Genomic DNA, 22976 nt, shown 5'->3' with positions numbered 1-22976 from the left:
ATCTGGGGTCAAAAAGACCTCAGATCTCATAATTAGACAAAAATGCAAAAAAAAAAAAAAAAAAATTTGAAACTGTCATTTTTTAAAATGACAAAAAAAAAAAATTGTCTCTTTAAGAGGCTGGGCGGGACTGACGTTTTGACGTCACTTCCGCCCAGCAGAGCTATGGGGACGGGCGAAGGAGATTTTTCCTTCAGTCTCGTCCCCGCTCAGCTGCCGAATGGTCCCGATCTCCTCCGCCGCTACCGACGACTCCGGTAAGCGGCGGAGGGCGCGGGAGAGCGGCGGGAGGGGGGGCCCTCTCCCGACACCGATAACGGCGATCTTGCGGCGAATCCGCCGCGGAGACCACCGTTATCGTGTACCGGACCGCGCACACTAAAGATCGATACCTCGGTTGTGGCAGCAGCTGCTGCCGTTACCGAGATATCAATCTTTAAAAATAGGACGTACATCGTCGTGCGCAGGTCTGGAAGTGGTTAAGCTAGTGCAATGTTGGTTCACTTACCTTTTCCTTCCATTTCCCTTCTAAATGTTTTTTTTTCCTTTTTCTCTTTGTCTGAATTTCTCACTTCCTGTTTTTTTCCTCAGTAAGGTGTTCAGTAAGCTGTTCTCAATGACTTTCCACCGCTCAGATGATGGTGGAAAGCTTACTGAGGAGAAACAGGAAGGGAGAAATTCAAACAAAGAAAAAAAACATTTCGAAGGGAAATCGAAGGAAAAGGTAAGTGAACCAACAATGCACTAGCTTAAAGGAACCTATTTATAAAATAAAAGACGAACCTTTATAACCCCTTTAACCTTTAAAATTAGCACTTTTGATTTCTCCCATAGACTTTTAAAGGGTGTTTTGTGGCTTTTCGAATTTGCAGCGAACACCCCAAATTGTTCGCTGTTTAGTGAACGAGCGAACAGCCAATGTTCGAGTCAAAATCATGTTCGACTCGAACATAAAGCTCATCCCTACTTGGGATGAGTATGATTTGTGTTTAGGGTAGGATTTTTGTTTAAGGATGTGTGGGGGAGGCTTTGTTAGGACTAGGAAATGTGTGCTTGGGGATATTCCTGAACACCCTACACTCTCTATTTTACATACTACTGACCCCTGCACTTGTGCATTATTTACTACTGAACCCTGTACTTTGTGAATTACATACTACTGACCTCTGCATTCCAAGTGTTATATACTCCTGACCCTTGCACTCTGTACATTACACAGCCCTGACCTCTGCACTCTGTGCACCCTTGCACTACTGACTCCTGCACTCTGTATTGCATAATATTGACCCCTGAACTTTGTGTTTACATACTTCTGACATTTGCAGACTAGTGTTCCATACCTCTGCATTTTGTTTTGCAGTACATACTCTTGACCCATGCATGCTGTACATTTTATACTCCAGACTCCTGCATGCTGTACACATTTCATATTTCTGACCACAGGACTGTGTGTTATGTAACGCTATATTGTACATTACATGCTTTTGGGGGTACAAGGACTCTGTGTGGATAGATTCAGGTTCTATTCAACCATGCCTTCTTAGGCTCCTTCCACTGTCAGTGCATTGTGACCACAACCACCATTTGCCATGGCGTGCTAGACTTGGCCCATCATTCCTTCCTAGATAATGTCCAAGGATGCCCAGGGTTTTTAACAATCCTAGCATCACCTCTGCACAATGTACTTACATGGAATGGAAGACTCACCAATAGCACTGACAGTTGAAAATTGTCCCTCACCGCTCCGTCATCTGCCTACATCTTCGTCACTTCTTCTTTGGGCAGTCACTGATAATGTAACATGTGCACAGGTGTCACTTCATCCTGGCACCTGACTCCATTCTTGGCACCTTACAGATACCAGGAATAGACCAGGAGTGTATCCTGCAATGCAAATGCGCCAAAGAAAATATCTACAGACACTATACATTCAAAATTGCATCGAACAAGAGGAATATGTTGTTGTTTTTTTGCCAGAAGAAGCATGCAAACACTTTATCTCCTAGAAACTTTTAAATGTAAAGTTTCCTTTTGAAAGCCTCTGTTTTGAAAATAAGAGCCTAATGAAGGTGGGTGTATGTTTCCCAGAAATAGTTACATTTAGGGTGATAATGAATGTAATATTTTAAACCTACAACATGACATATTTAAAGATCTTTAGATATTTTATTACTTGACATTTTATGACAATTAATGAAAAATCAATAGTACCTTGGGAAATGACTAAATACAAGGCAAGCATTTACATAAATAGTAAAGCATTAAAATGAGTGCCAATATAGTCTAATAAAAGATGTAGAATATACAGTATGTTAGCTGGTTTCTTCTCTCGTGAGCAGCAGTATGACAGTATGCAATACATGTTATTGCTATCACAATAAATTCATATTTATTTGAAGGTAGAGACAGCAGTAAGGTAAGAAACCTGAAGCAGCATTCTTTACTTGCATATTCCCTTAGCCTCATTGCATTCCCAAGTCATTTTTAATTCCATCCTCCCTGTAGCAAAAAGAAACGCCTTGCTTTGCTGAATATCAAGGAGGCTCACTGGCTGCAGATTCACTTGTCTGTTCACTGCACAGGATCTCTCTTTGCTGTCACTGTGTTGACATCCTGAAATTTATAGCAGTTCTAGTTTCCCTTCATTCACCGATGACACAATCTTTTAAACCAGTGCTGGCTAAGCTTCTTCAACTTTCTATGGATTTTATGCAGTGCATGTAAATCATAATATCCTTTCTGAGAGATGTAAGGAAAAGGCACTTACAGAATTTGTTTCCTAAACTCTTCATCTTACTGTATAAAAGGTGAGTGGCAACATGTGTCATGCAATTTAAGACTTTACTCATGTTGTGATTTATTATCTGACTATACTGCAAGTGTAGGGTTTTAATCAATGTGGCTATCATCTTATGTACTATTCACTCTGAAATTATCTGTGTGTTGCATGCAAGACGTTTCTGTTTCTGAACTAACTATACTTGTGATTATGATGAGTTATTGGATGTATTGGCTTTCATATGATTTGAATATTTAAGATTTTTTCAACAGTTTTTTTGGACATTGTAAACTAATGCAGTGAAAAGAAATGCACAGTTTTTTTTTATAAAGAAAACTGTTTCATGGAGAGTTAGGATGTTGTGTCTGTTTATAATGGATTCAGAATATCCCACTTTCATTTATTCGTAGAGAATGTATAATTATGTTCTTGTCCAAAATGCTGTAATTCCTACAGATCAGTTATGTATATATAAATACAAAATACTTTATCCAGCCATAAGAAGAGGAGAAAAAGGGTAAAATCACAGCATTCTCCACATGTTGTAAGAGTCTCTGGACAAAGGTCAGGGATCCCATAAATGCTGCAATTTTCTAAATAGATGTTTATCACATAATTGCTATAGTCTTCCCTATTTGAAATAGAATAAGTAAGAGATCGTACTTCATTTCTATGTATAGAATGCATAATTATCTTTGTATCCAAAATAATTTAATTCTTACAGATCAATTACTTTGAAGTGTATCATTGTAATGAAGTATACTTGTATAATTGCAAAATACATTGGCCAGTTAATGATAAGAAAAGGTAAAACCAGAGCATTCTTCAAATGTTGTGGGAACCCTAGGTTAAGCAATAAATGGTGCTAAAAATAAAGTAAGTACTGCAATTTTCAGAATAGATGTTAGTCACAGAATTTCTAAAGCCTTCTTTGTGTGCTGATAGTGGATGGAGATATTGACCTTGGAAAGGTGTACAGTGCTGTCAGTGTGTTCACATCATTTTCATATTTGTATCTGTTCTGGTAATGTAAGATGAGGTATGGTTAAAGGTATTATTATTATTATTATTATTCAAGATTTATATAGTGCCAACAGTTTGTGCAGTGCAGTGCTTTGCAAAACGGAATGAGATAATATAGTTACAATATAATTCAATACAATTCAATATAAGTGGAATCGGAGGGCCCTACTCATTAAAGCTTACAATCTAACAGGAAGGGTAAAGAAAACAACAGTTTATTATTTAGAGGTGGGATAAGTCTATTTGAAGAGATAGATTTAAGGGATCATTTAATGGTAAATAGAATAGGAGAAAGTTGAACAGAATGGGGTAAGGAGTTCCAGAAGATGGGAGAGGCTCTGGAGAAGTATTGTAGGTGAGTGTGGGAGGAGGTGATACGGGAGTTAGAGAGTAAGATGTCTTGGGAAGAGCAAAGAGAATGGCTTGGTTGGTATTTTGAAATGAGATTGTTGATGTAGCTGGGGCAGAAGGTGGATGGCTTTGTGGGTTGTTGTTAATATTTTGAATTGTATTCATTGGGTGAGCATAAGCCAGGGGAGGGATTAGCAGAGAGGGGTAGCAGACACCATAGAGTTGGTAAGATGGATGAGTCTGGAAACAGCATTCATGATGGACTGAAGGGGAATAGTCTATTTAAGGATAGACTTACGGGAAGGGAGTTGGAACAGTCAAGGCAAGAGATAATCAGGAAGTATGTTGATTAGCTTTGTTTTGTTGTTGGTTAGGAAGGTGCATGTGATATGTCCATTAGTAAATTAGTTATGTGTGAGGAGACTGATGGGGTGAGCTGAGATTCAGAAATATAGATTTGGGTACTGATAGCATAAAAATGGTATTGGAAGCCATGGAAGTCTATTAGCTGTCCCATGAAGAAGGTGTAGATAGAGAATAGAAGATTTCTGAGAACAGAATCTTGGGGGACTACGACGGAAATACGAAGCAGAAAAGAGGAGGTACAGTTGTTAGAGACACTGAAGGTGCAGTGAGATGGATGAGAGAAGAACCAACAAATATCATGGAAGCCAAGGGAATGGAGTTTTTCTGAGATGCATCAGAACGGTCCCAAGAGTAACAATACAGAATAGTAACCATTGGTTTTTAGCCATTAGAACTTAGGTGAGTAGTTTCTGTGGAGTGTTGTGGGGGAAATCTAGCCTGAAAGGAGTCAAGAAGATTATTATCAGTGAGGTGGTAGCTCAGATGGTTGTAGACTATGTATTCTAGAAGTTTGGAGGTAAATGGGAGAAAAGAGATGGGTTTTAAGTTATTATAATTGTCAGGGTCTAGTGAGGTTTTTTTAAGTATGGGGGTGACCAGTGAATGTTTATGAGGGTTGGGGAAGATGCTATTAGAGAGGGAGTGATTGAAGATGTGAGTTAAAGACAGTAGGGTAGGGCAAGAGTGAGTATGTAGTAGTTGTGAAGGAGTTTGGGTCCAATGGGCAAGTGGTTAGGGGGGCATTAGAAAAAGTTTAGAAACCTCCCCTATGGCAACAGGGTTAAAAGAGGGAAGTAATGGGTAAACAAGTGGACATAGAATGTTAGGTGGAGAAGATTTCGATACAGTAGAGATCTCACCACAAATTGTGCCAATCTTATTTTTGAAGTGATTGGTAATCTCCTGGGCAGTGAGTGAGTTAGTGGATGGAGGCAGTAGAAGATGAAGTAGGAAGTTGAAGGTAGAAAAGGCGTGACCAGGACTGTATAATGAGATGCTAATGAGAGTGATAAAATAGGTCTGTTTACACTGTGCAGGCAATAATTGTATTTTTGGAGGCATATTTACACTGGATGAAGTCTTGCTGGTACTTAGTTTTTTTTTTTTTAATAAAGTTGTACGATTATATTTACCATTGATTAAAGAAAATGCAACTTTTAATTTTAGAAGCTTATTGCTAAACTTTTTTCAGTTATCCCAGAGGATTCCTCTTACATCACTGATACAATAATTAACTGTATAGATTACTATATTACACATTAGAATGAATGATGCCAACATGCCTGCATCTATGCATCTTACTGTGTTCAAAAGGGTTTTAATAGTGTAAGTGTTATGCCCCATACACACGATTGGTTTTCCCGTCGGAAAAAGTCAGATAAGAGCTTTTGGTCGGGAATCCCGACCGTGTGAATGCTCCATCTGACTTTTTCCAACGAAAAAACTGCCGGAAAAAGATATTGAGCAGGTTCTCCATTTTCCCTTCGGGAAAAAATCAGATCGTAAATTTCCAATCGTGTGTACAAATCTCAACGCGCTAAATTCTGACGCATGCTTGGAAACAAATTGACGCACGCTCGGAAGCATAGAACTTAATTTTCTCGGCTCGTCGTAGACTTTTACGTCACCGCATTCTTGGCAGTCAAAAGTTCACCAAACTTTTGTGTGACCGTGTGTGTATGCAAGGCAGGCTTGAGCGGAATTCCGTCGGAAAAAAACATCCACGTTTTTTCTGACAGGAATTCCGCTTGTGTGTACAGGGCATAAGTCTTTTCAAAACTAGTGTCTAATATTAAGGTAGTCATTGCAGGTTTAGTTACCCAGAGATTGCAAAATAATTCTTAATGGAAAGTTTTTTCTCCCTAGATATCCTTCTTTTATAGTCAATGTAGACCTGTTCAAATTTTTAACTCCATTAAGGGAAAGCTGGAATGCATTGCAGAGATCTTCAAGTACCTGAACTTATTTCCTTTATAATAACCTCAGGTTCTTACAAACCTGCCTTCTGCAGCTTCCAATTGTTTCTTCAATGTGATGGGCAGCTTTAATCTCAAAAAGGCAGGTCTTTGATGTAGGAGTTGGTGGGACATCCATTGACTTTCTCAATAAAAATTTAAATGATATCAAAATTTCCAAAGTTTCAGGGGTTACCGGGGTACTTGTACATATACGAAAATGTGACTTTATTATATTCAGGTTCTTAATTTACATATGTTATGTAAGATTACCACCAGGTAAATCTATGCAGAAAGGGTATTTCTCTTACAACAAGCCGTATAGTCATGCTCTTGATGGACGCCCCATAGCAATGAAGGTGAAGTTACCAAAGATAGATATGAATATTGGTGGGTGTAATGGCGCTAAAAACACTAGAAAAAAATTAAAAACAATAAATGATCCTCATCACTCGACCCATAAAATAATGGAGAAAGTTTCTTGGTAAATGCTCCAATGAATGTGAAATAAATGTGTCCCACTCTTGGCGAATCCTGGAATACCATCCAGCATCAACAAAAAATGTGGAGGATATTAATAGTGGCAAATAATAACAAATGATAGGTGAACAAACTGTGCCATGCCAATGCACAATGTTGCATCAATACAATCAAATGTGAAATATTTGGGTAACCAAATAAACATCAATATTAATGAAAAAACGGAAATCCAGTATATAAAAACACCAAAAAACAAAGGTCAAATAAAGTGCAGCGTGCAATAATTATAGTGTAACAAATTCCAAAGTGATCCGAAGTAGTTTAAAACAACATGCAAAAATTAAGCATGAAAATAAATCTAATTGTGAAAAAATGTCCAGTGAAATGAATAATGTTACATTAATAACAATGTCTCTAAAATTCACCAATAGAGGTTAAAAATAAAAGCACAGTGATAATGGTAAAGTGTCACAGTGCATATAAGGTGAAGAAAAAAAACAATCATAAAAAATGTTCAGTGAAAAAGATAAGTGCTCCAAATCGCAAATCTTTAAAATCCACAGCGTTCAGTGATCAATCCTGGATGTGCATGCAAGCTTAGAACTTCCACCATCAGGATTCCCAGAAGTGTCCAACAAACTAGGTGTTCCAGCCCCTTACCTCAGAGCGGCTTGTATTTAAGCCTATATAGATGTCTCACAGGCAGTCAGCTGTTCATCCAGCTCCACAATCCCACGACCCAGTCACGGATGGTTGCAGTCTCTCAGAGGGAACATAAAGCAAGGGGAGCCTCCATGGTGTAGTAACATCAATGCATTTTATTGAAAAACAAATAGACACTCACATTTCTAGTAGTACAAAGTCGGCGTGTGTAAATCTTTGTGTCTCCCGCTCTGCGGCCGCGAGCGGGTGACGTCACCAGCAGCTCCTCCACGTCCTCACGCGTATCGCAACTGATTCACGTTGCTTACTCATAGGATGGAGAGCGGCTGGCATACAGGTGACTTTTATAGCGCCGGGCGGCGCCCTAATACATACAAGTTACAGTAGTTTAATAATCAAATTCCTGATGTGAAGTGCAAGGACTTCTAACAATATTGATAAACTACAATTAAATATTAAATAAAATGAATACTAATGAAACCACGCTCAGAGTGCTCACCCTGGTGGTCAAAAAATAGTATTACAAGATATATTCAACACAAGCAGAAGATAAAGACAACCTCTGATTGAGCTGGAAATAAACAATTCGCATCTGTAGCCAAGGAAGAAAAGCAAGGAGTTTGACCAATCTGTCCAGATAATATATTAAACATCATGTCTGAGCTAATTGGACACCATGTCTAAACAAATCCTGGTTGGTAGGAACAATAACCACGCATAGAAGTTGCTGAAAACTAATGCTTGTGGACCAATGATCTAATATAATAAAAGAATAAATAATATACTGATGTATATAAAAATCTAATTAAAAAAAAAAAATGCGGAGAATGGGGATCGGAATCTATAATGCTAAAATATATGTCAACTACTTCATTAAAATCGTTAAAATGATAAAATGATCTATAAAAAATGGAAATGGAGATATAGTTCTAATAATTGGATATAAAACAATTTAAGTCAAATTCCACATTATGTCCATGAGGTGTTAAAGTGCATAATTCGTGTATCCAGCGGGATTCTGCCTGGCTGATTTTTTGCACTTTATTGTCCCCTCTCCAGTGTGGTTTATATTTCTCAATGCCCCATACCATTAAAGAGGAGGGATCTTTATTATGGTAACGTTCATAGTGGCGGGACAAACTGTGTTTGGAGTACCCATTTTTTATGTTTTGTGTATGTTCACGTAATCTTTTCCATAAATTTCTTTTAGTTCTGCCAACATATTGTATTTTACATGGACATTCAAGGAGGTACACTACCCCCTCTGTGTCACAGGAAATAAAATCTTTAATTTTGTATTCTCTACCTGTGACATTGGATTTAAAACCTTCCTTTTTCTTTTTACTCTCTTTCGTATGTTTGCATGTATAGCATCTCTTGCAGGGGTAGTATCCCTTCTCATTAAAAAATGAGAAGCTCTTTTTTTCCGGTGGATCCAATACATTCTTAGCTATCATGTCTCTTAGAGTGGGGGCCCTTCTGTATGTAAATATTGGTTTTTCTGGTAAAATTGATGACAAATGTCGATCGGCTTTCACGATATGCCAATATTTTTTACAAATTGCTTCGAGCTGCTTATGCTGGACACTATAGTCCATTATCAGTGGTACTTTTCCGGCAAAGGCATTATTCTTTACAGAGTCCTGAATAAGGGTTACTCTGTCTAGGGCGGCGACATCTTTAATTTTTTTCTCAATATAGTCCTCTTTATAGCCCTTTTCAACAAATCTTTTGCCAATAAAGTTAGCTTGTTCCAGAAATACCTCAGTCTTTGTGCAATTTCTCCTTAATCTTAAAAACTGCCCCTTGGGGATGTTCTCCAACCAGGGGGTGTGGTGACAGCTATCCAAGGGTAAATAGCTATTTCGGTCCACAGTTTTAAAATGCGTTTTCGTTACTAGCTTATTCCCTTCTCTGGCTATTTCCAAGTCCAGAAAGCTAATTTTCTCGTCACTAATCTCCCAGGTTAACTTGATATTTTTGTCATTGGAGTTCAAATAAAAGCCGAAATCTAAAAGGCTCTCCCTATCTCCTGACCAAATAATTAAAATATCATCAATAAAACGCCGATATAAAAGTAGTTGTTCTGGTTTTCTGTTATATAAAACTTCTGCTTCCCACTCCGCCATATAGAGATTTGCCACACTGGGAGCATACTTGGCTCCCATCGCTATCCCGCAGATTTGCTTAAAATAATCATCACAGTACCAGAAATAATTGTGATCAAGACTATATTCCAAGCACTTAAGTATAAAGTTCTTTTGTGTATTTTTTAGGTCACTAAGACCAGTTAGCGCCCAGTTTGTGGCTTGGATTGCTTCTTCATGGTTGATGATGGTATACAGAGATGAAACATCAGCTGTAGCCATATAAATAGAACTTCCGTCAACAGAGATAGTGTCAAGCAGCTGGATCAGATGTTTTGTATCCCTAAGGTACCAAAGATAGCATGACACACTACTTAGTACAAGGCTGACCTGTATAAGTTATGGCTAGGGTAATGGAAGGGAGGATCTAGGATAAACATGGCACCTAAAACAAACATATCAGTAGGGTTAACCTAAAATGTCTTTTTATATAAAAAACTTTTTTCAAACAAATTAAACTTGAAATGTACCCAGAGACATTATAGCAACATTCACATCAATATTTGTGTTTAGATTAGGCTAGCCACAGATGATACAATTTTCTTTTCATGGAAAAGTGCAAAGTGAAAGGGTCTGTAAAAATCCCCCCCCCCCCCCACCCAATCACATTTCCAGAAATCCTCTTCTGCTCCTCTCCTGTCAGAGCTGGAACCAACATGACCTGGGTCAGCTGGTGTTGGGGGCCAGAGTTTGGAATTATTCACAAGATCTGCAGGATTAGGAGACTGGGGAAATTTTTGAACTCTCATGTCGCTTTAGAAATAATTCTGCTGAGGAAAATTAGCTTTTATCACAGGAATGACAGGTTTCTTTTTTTTTTTAAACGTTGTTTATTTGGTAAAAGTATGTATCTCAGCATACATTTGCAATATTCAGCACAGTAGTGGCTTATGATTCGTCATACGCCATGGAATACAAGAATTGCAAGTGTAGGGTTTGGTTGTACTAATATGCCCATAATTTCCGCAATAATTTGGAATATTTTGTGCCAATAAATAGTGAGGCTCCTACATGCCCAGAAAACGTGAAGGATAGTGCCCGGGGATCCACCCTCTCTCAAACAAAGAGGAGATTGGGAAGAGAAGTACTTTGCCAGTTGGAAATGAGTTCTGTACCACCTACCCACTATTTTCTGGGATAACTCCCAATGATTAATGCAATGGGAATCTATATAGTTATAGCAAAAGGCTAGGGTTCATTGCTGCAGTGAAAATTGTGTTACTAAATCTGATTCTGATTGCCATGTTGGGGGGGGGGGGGGGGGTTAACAAAGCAATGTTTTTGCTGCAAAGTTGTATATAGTAAGAAGATGCCCTTGTGTGATATCTGTGCATTGGAATAGTAGTTATAATCCTTTGAGTTAACATAGATTGTTGGGAGGAGGGTGTCTAGTTAAGAAGGCAGACAAGTATGTGTATGGGTATTGGGATGATTTTGGAAGATCATATTGTGAGGTCAGTAAATCAGAAGTTTTATGTACACCGTTTTCTAATAAATCATCTATTCAAGAGACACCTCTGTCCACCCAGTGTCTGACTGATAAGCAGGGAATCAATAGTTCCAGCACCCCAACTGGTATTATAATTGTGGTGCGTTCTGGATCTAGATGTGATTGACTACTAAGGGGTTTCTCCTGGCCATGATAGAGGCCTGAGTGGCTAAAGTAAGGCTTGACAAAGAGATTGGATTTCACGAGTCAGCTAGCAAATGAAGAGTTAAGTCAAAAATGTGTGAACGGGAAACTTCAATGGTAATCCAAAGCGGAGAGCCTGAAAACCAGTGCCTAATTTGCGTTAACAGTGTAGCTGTACAATAGTCACTAATGTCTGGTTGATCCAATCCCCCAGATCTTCTATGTTGAATGAGATGTTTGTGTGAGCAGTGTGCTTTTTACTCTTGCCATAAGATTTGTTTAAGACACTTGGTAAGATCATCTAAGTTGGATGATTTTAATGGTAGCGGGAGAGGAATATATACAGAATTTTTGGAAGAATCATCATTTTGAAATAAGCAATCCTCCCTACGCAGGAGAAGCCGGATTTTGCCATGCGTGATAGATCTGGTCAAATTTGATTTAGGTGCGGTTTGATGTTGAATCAATTTAACCCTTTGATGTTTTGAGCTAACTATCTTTGCACTTTGAAACAATCTGTTATTTTGCATTGTTCTGTGTGTTTTTACTACTGATTTACTTTATATTGGTTGACTTTACTTGCTGTCTAGCTTGAGTAGGTAATAGGACATTTTTTACACTTTGACAGTGTAAAGACCTGCAGTGGTTATGGTACTGCGGCCTTCTTTCCATCCCTCAATCGCCGAGCATAAGTGATTATCGTTACCATAGGAGGTAAAGGTATAGTGGAGATGAATGCAGTTTCCAGAATGATTCTTCCCAATGGTTAGAATATTCCCCCAAACATGAGCCAAGACTTCATGAAGAGTGTACCAGGCAAATGACATCTTTATTGAGAAGGCAGGCCACTGGGGGTCCTCCGGCCCCCCAGTGGCCGGAGGACCCGAGGCCGTAAAAAGACGGCCTCCCGGATTTATAGAGACACCTTGAGACCGTATTTTTACATCGGCCGTGTCTGAAGTAGTTAAAAATAGTGTCTGGAGGGTCTCTTTAGTCTGCCTGTAAAGTGGCACATCGGTACCATATATAGAACCTGCTGCAGCAATAATGACATTTATAAAGCCAAAAAATTAACACTTTTGAAACAGTGTGGGAACCAGTGACACTTATAAAGTGATCAATGCTAAAAATATGCACTGTCACTGTACCAATGACACTGGCTGAGGAGGGGTTAAACATCTAAGGTGATCAAAGGGTTATCTGTGTGCCTAGCCAGTGTTTGTGTGTACTGTATGTGCTGCTTTTACTAAGAGAAGTGATGGATTGTATTCCCTGTTTTGTAATAGCTGCCAATGTGCAGACTTGCCAATCATTTCCTGCACATTGGCTTCCTGAGTGCTGGCCTCATTAGCAGCGAGGACTACAATAAAAGAGCATCAGAGGCTCCTAATTCAAACTCCAGCTGTGGGAAATGTCTGCTCCACTGAAGAACATGAAGTGGTGGCAACATTTAAAAAAAAAAATAGTTTCTGTACAATGTAATTAAAATTAATGATTATAAATAAAAAATGCTGAGTGCATTAAAACCCCTAGACATTTTTGCAATGTCCTGCAGTGTATTACTATATGTGTGTTAAAATTCTTTGCATTAAGTCAGCTCATTCATTTTAAATGGACTACAGTAATTAAAAAGGTATTCAGCGATGATACAATAATAATAGCAACAAAATAATATTGCAAGACAGCACTTAAGGTAAATTCATAAAAATATAACAGTGCAGCGCAATAATAAAATAGTCAATATGTAAGACGAATCTACAATCACAGTATTAAATGTCCATAAATTAGATCAGAAAGTCCATATGTGCATGTGAAAAAGTCACAAATCATAAACTGCAGTGTAGACATTTTGACAGGTGACAGAAAATCCCACCACCACACACAGATTGGCCTCTCACCTCATCTACTCAACCTAAAAACGGTCACAAAGCAATGAACCCAGCCTTGGGGTATGAATGGAAATCCTGCTCCTAGGCTGAACTCATCAAACCAGCCAGTAAGCAGCATTAAACCCACACTGAGGGTATAGATATAGAGCGATATCCTGCACTATAGCTGAACTCCACCGCACATGAAAAACAAAGGAAGCGATCTAGTGCTCTCTGTATAAAATGTATTAATCATAGAAAGGCAAGAAAAACTACTCACAATCAATGGCATTCTCTTGCGAGTGCCAGCATCAGAGCATGTAGTGGTTTCTAACCAAAGCAATGGCCGCGGGTGACGTCAGACGTGATGACTGTCACACTCCATTGCTTTGGTTAGAAACCACTGCTTTTTTCTATTACAAGGGATGTTTACATTCCTTGTAATAGGAATAAAAATTACCCAATTTTTTTTATTTTTTAAAAGCAGTGTCAAAATACAAAAAATTCAATTAAAATAAACACAATTTTTTTTTTAAAGCGATCCGTCCCGACGAGCTCTCGAGCAGAAGCGAACACATATACGTGAGCATATGAAATCGGCGTTCAAACCACCATGTGAGGTATTGCCAAGATTGTTAGAGCAAGAGCAATAATTCTAGCCCTATACCTCCCCTGTAACTGAAAACAAGCAACCTGTAGAATTTTTTAAACGTCGCATATGGAGATTTTTAAGGGTAAAAGTTTGTCGCCATTCCACGAGCGGGCACAACTTTGAAGCGTGACATGTTGGGTATCAATTTACTTGGCATAACATTATCTTTCACAATATAATAAATAATAATTGGGCTAACTTTACTGTTGTCTGTTTTATATATACCTTTTTATTATATTTTGAAACAAGAAAACAAACTACATTCCATAAACAACATACATAACATGATATCCATGTCTATCTGCTGGATAATATACCATGGTATACTACGTTCCTATATATTGGGGAGCTTAATAACCTCTTCCTCCTCACACCTTATTTATATTACTTCAAATCAATCCCATTATTCCTTCATACATGCGCAGATGGATAACCAACCCCCCTTTCTCCGAGACCCACATTGTGTCTTCAGAGCTGGGGGGATCTCCAATCCCTCTTCAGTCAGGGACTTTGAACAGGAGAATGCCACCGCACAGGCTGAGCTATTCACCATGTGTCCAAAAAGTGTTTTTTTTTTTTACTAGTAATGGCGATGATCAGCAATTTTTATTGGGACTGCGACATTATGGCAGACAGATCGGACACTTTTGATTTTTTTTTGGGACCATTGGCATTTATACACTGATCAGTGCTATAAAAATGCATTGATTACTGTGTAAATGGCACTGGTAGGGAAGGGGTTAACACTAGGGGGCAATCAAGGGGTTAACTGTGTTCCCTCGTGTGTGTTCTAACTGTAGGGGGATGTGACTGACTAGAGGAGATGGCAGATCGTTGTTCCTAGCTAGTAGGAACACACGATCTGTCTCTCCAGAACAGGGATTTGTGTGTTTACACACACATGTCCCTGTTCTGGCTCTTATGCCCGTGATTGCGTGTGACCGGCGGTCATCGCGACCGCCAGCCACGTGCATCAGCATCCTCCATAGTGCGCGCGTGTCGGTTATTCCCATTTAGAGGGCCGACATACAGCTATGACGTTTTGCAGGAATGTGCCGACCTGCTGAAGTGTAATGACGGCGGCTGGTCAGCAAGCGGTTAAATAGAAGTTTACGTATTGGCCATTAATATCAAGCTTAGGCATAAAATGTTTCTGGTAAATGTGATATGCATGAAATATATACTGTATTTTCAAAATTGCATTGCACTGAGCTTTTACAGAATATTAAGGGGGATGGCAAAAAAAGTATGTGCAAAGAATGCAAATGTAATAGAAGCAAGCAATGTATTCTATAGAGTAATAGACTAGATTCATGACTCGAATAAACTCAACATGATCAGATTTGTCTGAGCTATATATAAACCGTCTATGCTTTACTCCATTTAGGAAAATGTGCTTTTAATGTCACAGCTGAAAAGTATATTAAACAGTGGTGCTTGAGGTGTACAACTGCAACAGAATAATACAATATACAACAATAAAAGACAATATAATAATTACAAAAACACACAATAGGAGAACACTATATATATTTTACTCGTCTACAGTATATTATATGAGGAGCATACTCATATGTCTTGTAGGGCTAAATATATTAACAGCTAGGCCAGTATGTCTGCAGAATATCTATTTTGTAGGTTGTTATATATTTTTATAAAAACATTTTTTTTTTACTTCTAATTTAAAATTTAAAACTAGTTTATAATTATTGTTATTAAAGCCTATACTACAATGTATTAAAGTGGTTGTAAACACTTACGTATACCCTGTGAAGTGGCTAGCATCAGGTGATACACAGAGATTAAACAAATCTTTGTATAAAAATTGTACCTGTTTATGTGCATATTTTTTTCTTTACAGTCTTTCAAAGTCCAGAATTGATACAGCTTGTCTGAGCTTTCAGAAAGCAGGAGGTAGGGAGTCGCAGGTACACTCTGCCAAGCTCAGTGAGGAGAGATGAGAACTAATTGGAAGGATCGGACACACCCACTTCACATAGCACACAGTAACAGAGCTAAGGCTGAACTAAGACTGGCAATCACAGGCTGTGTGCTGGAGCTTCCTCTCATGTCCACATTTTACCTTGCGTTGTCAGGAAAAACTTTTCAGAAGTGACCCATGCAGATAGCAGAGGAACAACGGCAGCAAAGAGAAATTACACTTAGTGCTCTGGATTGAGACACACTACATACACACTATAGAGGTATATGCTTTGTTCATATTTCACGTCAGAGGTTTCCAACCACTGTAAACAATATAAAAGTACCACAATTATCACTCTTTTGTGTATGTGATGTTAGAAGCAACATGCTGTGAATTTTGTAGTATATTGTTTAACCACTTCCCGCCCGGCCTATAGCCGATTTACGTCCGGGAAGTGGTTGTGAAATCCTGACAGGACGTTCACGAACATCCTGCAGGATTTCATGCCGCACGCGCCCGTGGGGGCGCGCAGCGCGGCGATCGGTGATGCGGGGTGTCAGTCTGACACCCTGCATCTCCAATCTCGGTAAAGAGCCTCCGGCGGAGACTCTTTACCACGTGATCAGCCGTGTCCAATCACGGCTGATCACGATGTAAACAGGAAGAGCCGTCGATGGCTCTTCCTCACTCGCGTCTGACAGACGCGAGTAGAGGAAACCTGATCGGCGGCTCTCCTGACAGGGGGGGTTCTCGCTGATTGTTTATCAGCGCAGCCCCCCCTCGGATCGCCACATGGACCACCAGGGAAGCCCACCCTGGACCACCAGGGTGGGCCAAACAAAAAAAAAAAAAGCCTGAAAAAAAAAAAGTAAAAAAAGAAATAAATAAAGCATTAAAAAAAAAGATGCCAATCAGTGCCCACAAATGGGCACTGACTGGCAACCTGGGTAAATCACCTGTGCTGCCCCACAGTGTCCATCAGTGCCACCCCAGTGTCCAGTGCCACCCCACAGTGCCCATCCATGCCCAGTGCCCACCTATCAGTGCCCATCTGCGCCACCCATAAGTATCCATCAGTGCCACCCATAAGTGCCGCCCATGAGTGCCCATCTGTGCCGCCTATGAGTGCCCAGTGCCGCCCAAGAGTGCCCATCAGTGCTGCCTATGTGTGCCCATCAGTGCCGCCTATGAGTGCCCAGTGCCGCCCAAGAGTGCCCATCAGTGCCGCCTATGTGTGCCCATCAGTGCCGCCTATGTGTGCCCATCAGTGCCGCCTATGAGTGCCCATCAGTGCTGCATACCAGCGCCGCCAATCAGTGCCACCTCATCTGTGCCCGTCAGTACTACCTCATCGATGTCCATCAGTGCCATCTCATCGGTGCCCATCAGTGCCACCATATCAGTGCCCGTAATTGAAAGAGAAAAACATATTTCCAAAAAAATTAACAGAAAAAAATAAAAACATAATTTTTTTCCAAAATTTTCAGTCTTTTTTTAGTTGTTGCGCAATAAAAAAAAATCGCAGATGTGATCAAATACCACCAAAAGAAAGCTCTATTTGTGGGTAAAAAAGGACGCCAATTTTGTTTGGGTACAGTGTAGCACAACCACGCAATTGTCATTCAAAGTGCGACAGTGGTGAAAGCTGAAAATTGGCTTGGGCAGGAAGGTGCGTAAGTGCCCTGTATGGAAGTGGTTAAGCTTTAAAAAAATATGTTCAGGACCAAAAGATACATTACATTTTTTTTTTTATAGCTATTGCATATTATTATTAAGTATTTTTTGTGCACCCATAAGGTGGACTTTTAGTCTTCTTTTCACATCATTTACACGGTTCAGCTGTTGGAAAAAGAATGTTGTTTACCAAAAATGTAAGTGCATTTGAGCATTGACTCCTACTTTATCAGAAGGCCAAGTCGGTTTGTATGAGAAAAACAGAGCTGCAAGGCTCCTTTATTTGTAAAGGAAAAGTCGATTTAGATGGAGAAAAATTAGGCCTCGTACACACGACAGAGTTTCTCGGCAGAATTCGTCGAGAATCTCGGTGAAGAGCCGGATTCTGTCGAGAAACTCGGTCGTGTGTACATTTTCGGCCCGATGGAGCCGCCGAGGAACTCGTCGAGCAAATAGAGAGCAGGTTCTCTATTTTCTCGATGGCAGTGGATTTTGGCTCGACGAGTTCTTCATCGGGCTGTTTTTTAAACGAGAAACTCGGTCGTGTGTATGCTAAGAAACCTGTCAAAAACTTAGACACTGGAGACCAACATAGGTAAAACTAGCGTTTGGAATGGAGATAGCACATTCGTGTCGCTTCCAACATTATTTAATCGTTTATTTGCAGCGCTTTACACAATTTTTTGTAAGGGCACAAAACAGCAATATAATAATTTTTTTTTAAGATATTCACACAGAGTTCCTTAAAATTAGGTGGAACCTTTTTCTTACTGGACTCAATATTTTTTTTTTTTTTTATTGTCACCTTATTTTGGTCGTGTGTTTTAAATCCTGCTTTTAATATTCACCTTAATTTTAAATTTAAAAAAAATGCAAATCCTTTTTTTTTTGTAATGTCAAGTTCCCCCCATAGAAACCTTATTGCTTTGTCTTATCTCATGTGTCCCTTTCAAATTACACCTTATATCCAATTTTTAAAAAATAAGAACCTGCCTTCTCACTTGCAAAATTGAAATGTAAAAAAATACAAGGACAAGTATGAACTGTAAAAAAAAAAATGTACCATTTATTTTGGTAATAAAAATAAATTTACTATGCAAAAGTCAGCACTGGAGAGCTTGCTGCCATTTGTGCACAGCCAGGTGTGGCCTGATGTGACTGGTGATCAGTTGGAGGCCAAAATGGGGACTTGAGAGGTTCATTCAGGAAGTCACGCATCAAGGTCTTGGACTCCCCGAGGTCAGAAACTGGAGCAGGGCAGGCAGATGTCACCAGGTTGTGGTACTACAGCAGCCTGAACTCTGGTACACCACATGGAAGTAAGGGAGTCACTTTCTGGATTTCTTCAAGGCCTTCCTTGGTGGCTTCCCTGCAGCCTGCTCTTTCACCTTCTCTGCAGCCTTCTCAGCAGCCTTCCTCTTCTGCCTGGCTGGAGGTGGTGCCACAGGGGTAGTACTCATGCCAGGAGGAGGAGTAGACGAAGGTGGTGGAGGATGAGTAGCCGACGGTGGTGGAGGAGGAGGTGGAGGAGGAGGAGGAGCAGTAGAAGGAGGAGGAGTAGTAGAAGGAGGAGTAGAAGGAGGAGGAGCAGTAGAAGGAAGAGGAGTAGAAGGAGGAGGAGTAGAAGGAGGAGGAGCAGTAGAAGGAGGAGGAGTAGAAGGAGGAGGAGCAGTAGAAGGAGGAGGAGTAGAAGGAGGAGGAGTAGAAGGAGGAGGAGTAGAAGGAGGAGGAGCAGTAGAAGGAGGAGGAGTAGAAGGAGGAGGAGCAGTAGAAGGAGGAGGAGTAGAAGGAGGAGGAGTAGTAGAAGAAGAAGAGGAAGAAGAATGTTCAGATGGAGCAGGAGAAGAAGAGGAAGAAGAATGTTCAGATGGAGCAGGAGAAGAAGAGGAAGAAGAATGTTCAGAAGGAGCAGGAGAAGAAGAGGAAGAAGAAGGTGGGGGAGCTTGAGAAGGAGCATGAGAAGAAGAAGAAGAAGAAGAAGGTGGGGGAGCTTGAGAAGGAGCATGAGAAGAAGAAGAAGAAGGTGGGGGAGCTTGAGAAGGAGCATGAGAAGAAGAAGAAGGTGGGGGAGCTTGAGAAGGAGCATGAGAAGAAGAAGAAGAAGAAGAAGAAGAAGAAGAAGAAGGTGGGGGAGCTTGAGAAGGAGCATGAGAAGAAGAAGAAGAAGAAGGTGGGGGAGCTTGAGAAGGAGCATGAGAAGAAGAAGAAGGTGGGGGAGCTTGGGAGTTATGTGGTGTGTGAGGATGGGGATGGCGGCAAATCACAGTGTCCTCCGTGAGAAGACCCCTCACCCCCTGATTTGCGAGGGTGATGAGGAGGCCCTCAAAGAGGAGGCGTTGGTCTAATGTCATTTCTGACATTTTGGCCAAAACCACTGTTACAAATCCCTCCTGAGCAGTGGGAGGCTGTTGAAGGGTTGCATGGGCGTCCCGAATGAGGGCTAGTGAGGCGTCACGCACCCTTGTATCCCTCACCTGCCTTCTCGGACGCAGACGAAGAGGAGACACCTGGCATCTTGTGCTTGGCCCAGCAACCTCGTGCAACCCACTTGGGCCTGCCACCTCATCCGCTCCACTTGGGCCTGCCACCACGTTACAGATACTTGGGCCTGCCAACACGTCCAAGATACTTGGGCCTGCAGCCTCCTCCAAGCCACTCACCCTGTCCTCCTCCTGCCTGGCATTTTCCTGATCCTCCTGCTGCCTGGTCTCGTCCTGTGTATGGAAAAAAAGTAAAGTTTTACTATTTAAAAAAATTTTTGTTTTATTTATTTAAGCTCCTGACTGTTGCATTTTTTTTAGTCACGACTTAGCTAAGCCAATCATTCTGACCCATGTTTTATGGTCAATCACACCACAAAAATTCATGGCCAATACTGACAAATTTTAGGAATAACACTTTTAGATCTAATTTTTATTTACCTTTAACATCTTAATTTACATCTCTTTAACAACATTTAAACACCACACATTTGCACATTGAAAGTACTATATACCTGGCTCCAGCTGGGCAAATCCGGATCTTCATCCAGGATGGAAGGCTGCTGAGAGGGTTCATCTGCAGAGGGAGCAGCAGGTTGGCTGGAGGGAAGGCTGGACCTTCTGTGGCTTCTGGGGGGAAGGCTAGAAAGTGACTCCCTTACCTCCAGGTGTTCATCCAGGAAGCTCAGTTTGCTGTAGTACCACAACTTGGGTTTAAATACCCGCCCTGCTCCAGCTCCAGACCTCATCGAAGCCAAGACCTTGTTGTGTGCCTTCCTGTAGGTGCCTCTCAAGGTCCCAATTTTGACCTCCAACTGGTCAGTTGTCACATCAAACCCCACCTGTCTCCGCACAAGTGGGAGCAGGCTCTCCAGTGCAGTTTTGCGCAAGTCTCTATTTCTAGATATGGGGTCTTTGGTGGCCCACAGAACAGGAAGTTCTTGCCACCGATCAATGAAGATCTCCAAGAAGTCGGGTCGGTTAAAGAGATTCATCTTTTCCTGTCCAAAACCAAGGATAAAAAAATAATGTCACTACACAATCTATAAAGTCAATTACTCTTTCTCACAAGCTAGCCCTTAAAGGGTCACTAATGGATAACTATATTTTTGGAGGAAATGACTGTTTACAGTGTCTAGAGACATACAAGTGCATACATATAATGTGCCTCTAGTTTCACTTTTGGTTTTAAATTTATTTAATGTTTCTGTGAAGTAAAGAGACACACAGAACCCAAAAAAAAATAAAAGCAGGGCATATTTTAATTTCTAAAATTATTAGCATTGTTTTGGTGGATTTTTAGACACACAGCTTAGACCACAGTGACAAGCTCCCCTGATAAATTTGAGAGGGAGCCAGAGAACCAGGAAGTGATGATTTATGCAAAGGATTACAGCTGCTTAAAAGCAAAAAGGGACAATGAGGACATGAAATCAAGACTGATATAATGTAAAGTTAGTTATTTCTGCCCCAAACAATTTTGGCTTATTGCTCCTTTAAATGTCTGTCTTTCCTGAATATGCCACTGCTGTCCCAAGTTCGAAGCATACCTACACGCTTGTCGTTCAAACGTCTTTCTTACGCAACCCGGTCGTATGGACGCTACATGTGTTCGAGCCTTATATACACTCCGCACACGACATCCGCCCATGCTTAAAAAAAATTGATGTTTCCCCCCCCGCCCCTTATCTTCCGTCGCAAAAACGACAAGGAGGAATTGGCAGCAGATCATGTTGGGTCAGTTCCTAGGAAACAGATGACCAGTTGTGTCGAACTAATAAGCCAGATCTCATCCTCATTTGTGTATGAAACGTTAGTTAGAGAAAAGCACTCCCGATATAGTTTGGTCAAGACATAAAAGCGACCATTTGCATCATGTTTAAACCGACTTGTTTTTAGAAGACATCCTGATGAGAACCGAGATTGCCCACACAACAGTAGTTGGATCAAAATGCATAATCAAAGCGTTGTTTACGTACGACGGCACTATAGCGGACCATTACCTTCAAATTTCAAACTGGCTATGTTTTAATTTATGAACCTAAGATGTAGGCCACAAAATCATTCAATCAAGAAAAACATGTAAAATGTAGTTACATACCGGTCTTTGACCCGATCGTTATCTCCGCCGTCTTCCACAAACTGTGAACGCCCCCTTTACTCACGTGGTAGCCCTTTATACACGCGCATGTGGGACTTTACGCACGTCTCCCCGCCCCTGACGTTCATGGTGTCGTATTTTCCCCGCCCCTTTTCCATCTTTTTTTTGTTGGAAGCACATGGAGAATATGGCAGCACGGCGAATCCGTTGTAAGGCCTCCAACATGACCTTTGAGGAAATGGTGGAGATGGTCCTCATCCTCAAAGCAGAGGACTACGATGGGAGGCATGGGCCATATAAGTACCCTAATAAGGTCAAGGCCCAAATAATGGAGAAGGTGAGGAGGAGTCTCCATCAGAAATTTGGGGTGAAAAGGTCAAAAGAACAGATCCGGAAAAGGTGGTGTGACCTTAAAAAACGTGAGCCGGAACAAATGAAGAGGATCAGGAGAGTGATTAGAAGAAGTAAGTTTGTTATATATTTTGTAAGATTTGTTCCGCGCCATGTGCTTTTTATTTCAGGTTGTACTGTAATATTTTTTTATGCACAAGAATTTGTCGTCAAACTGGACGTCCATTCGGAACGACTAAATATTGTGTTTAAAATCCTACAAATTATGACATTTTTTTAAAATTGTGGTGAGATCAATCGTGAAAATTATGTAGATGCGCTATTAAAACCACAAAACTTTTTTTACTAATTAAATATACAGTAAAAGGAGAGTCTGCTCAGCAGTCGGTGACGCATGTGGACTCATTATTGTAATCATAATTGTTGTCCCCTTTAATAACCCATTTTGGGCTTCACACAGAGCTGAGGTGATCCAGTGTATACTTGGTTGGCTTACATGTTTAAAAGTAGACCAAAGCTACAAGATTTG

General features: G+C 40.5%; 1 protein-coding gene across 1 annotated transcript in view; it reads left to right on the top strand.

Moving 5' to 3' along the window:
• The first annotated feature begins 2337 nt into the window (after positions 1-2337).
• Positions 2338-22976, top strand: part of MCHR2 (melanin concentrating hormone receptor 2) — a 166919-nt gene continuing 146280 nt past the window's right edge. The window contains exon 1 of the mRNA XM_040350152.1: positions 2338-2807. The gene's annotated coding sequence lies outside the window, so the exon portion shown is untranslated. The remainder of the gene's footprint in view (positions 2808-22976) is intronic.

The sequence above is a fragment of the Rana temporaria genome, chromosome 4 (assembly GCF_905171775.1).
Source record: "Rana temporaria chromosome 4, aRanTem1.1, whole genome shotgun sequence".
Lineage (NCBI taxonomy): Eukaryota > Metazoa > Chordata > Amphibia > Anura > Ranidae > Rana > Rana temporaria.
This window is presented reverse-complemented; position numbering and strand designations above follow the sequence as displayed.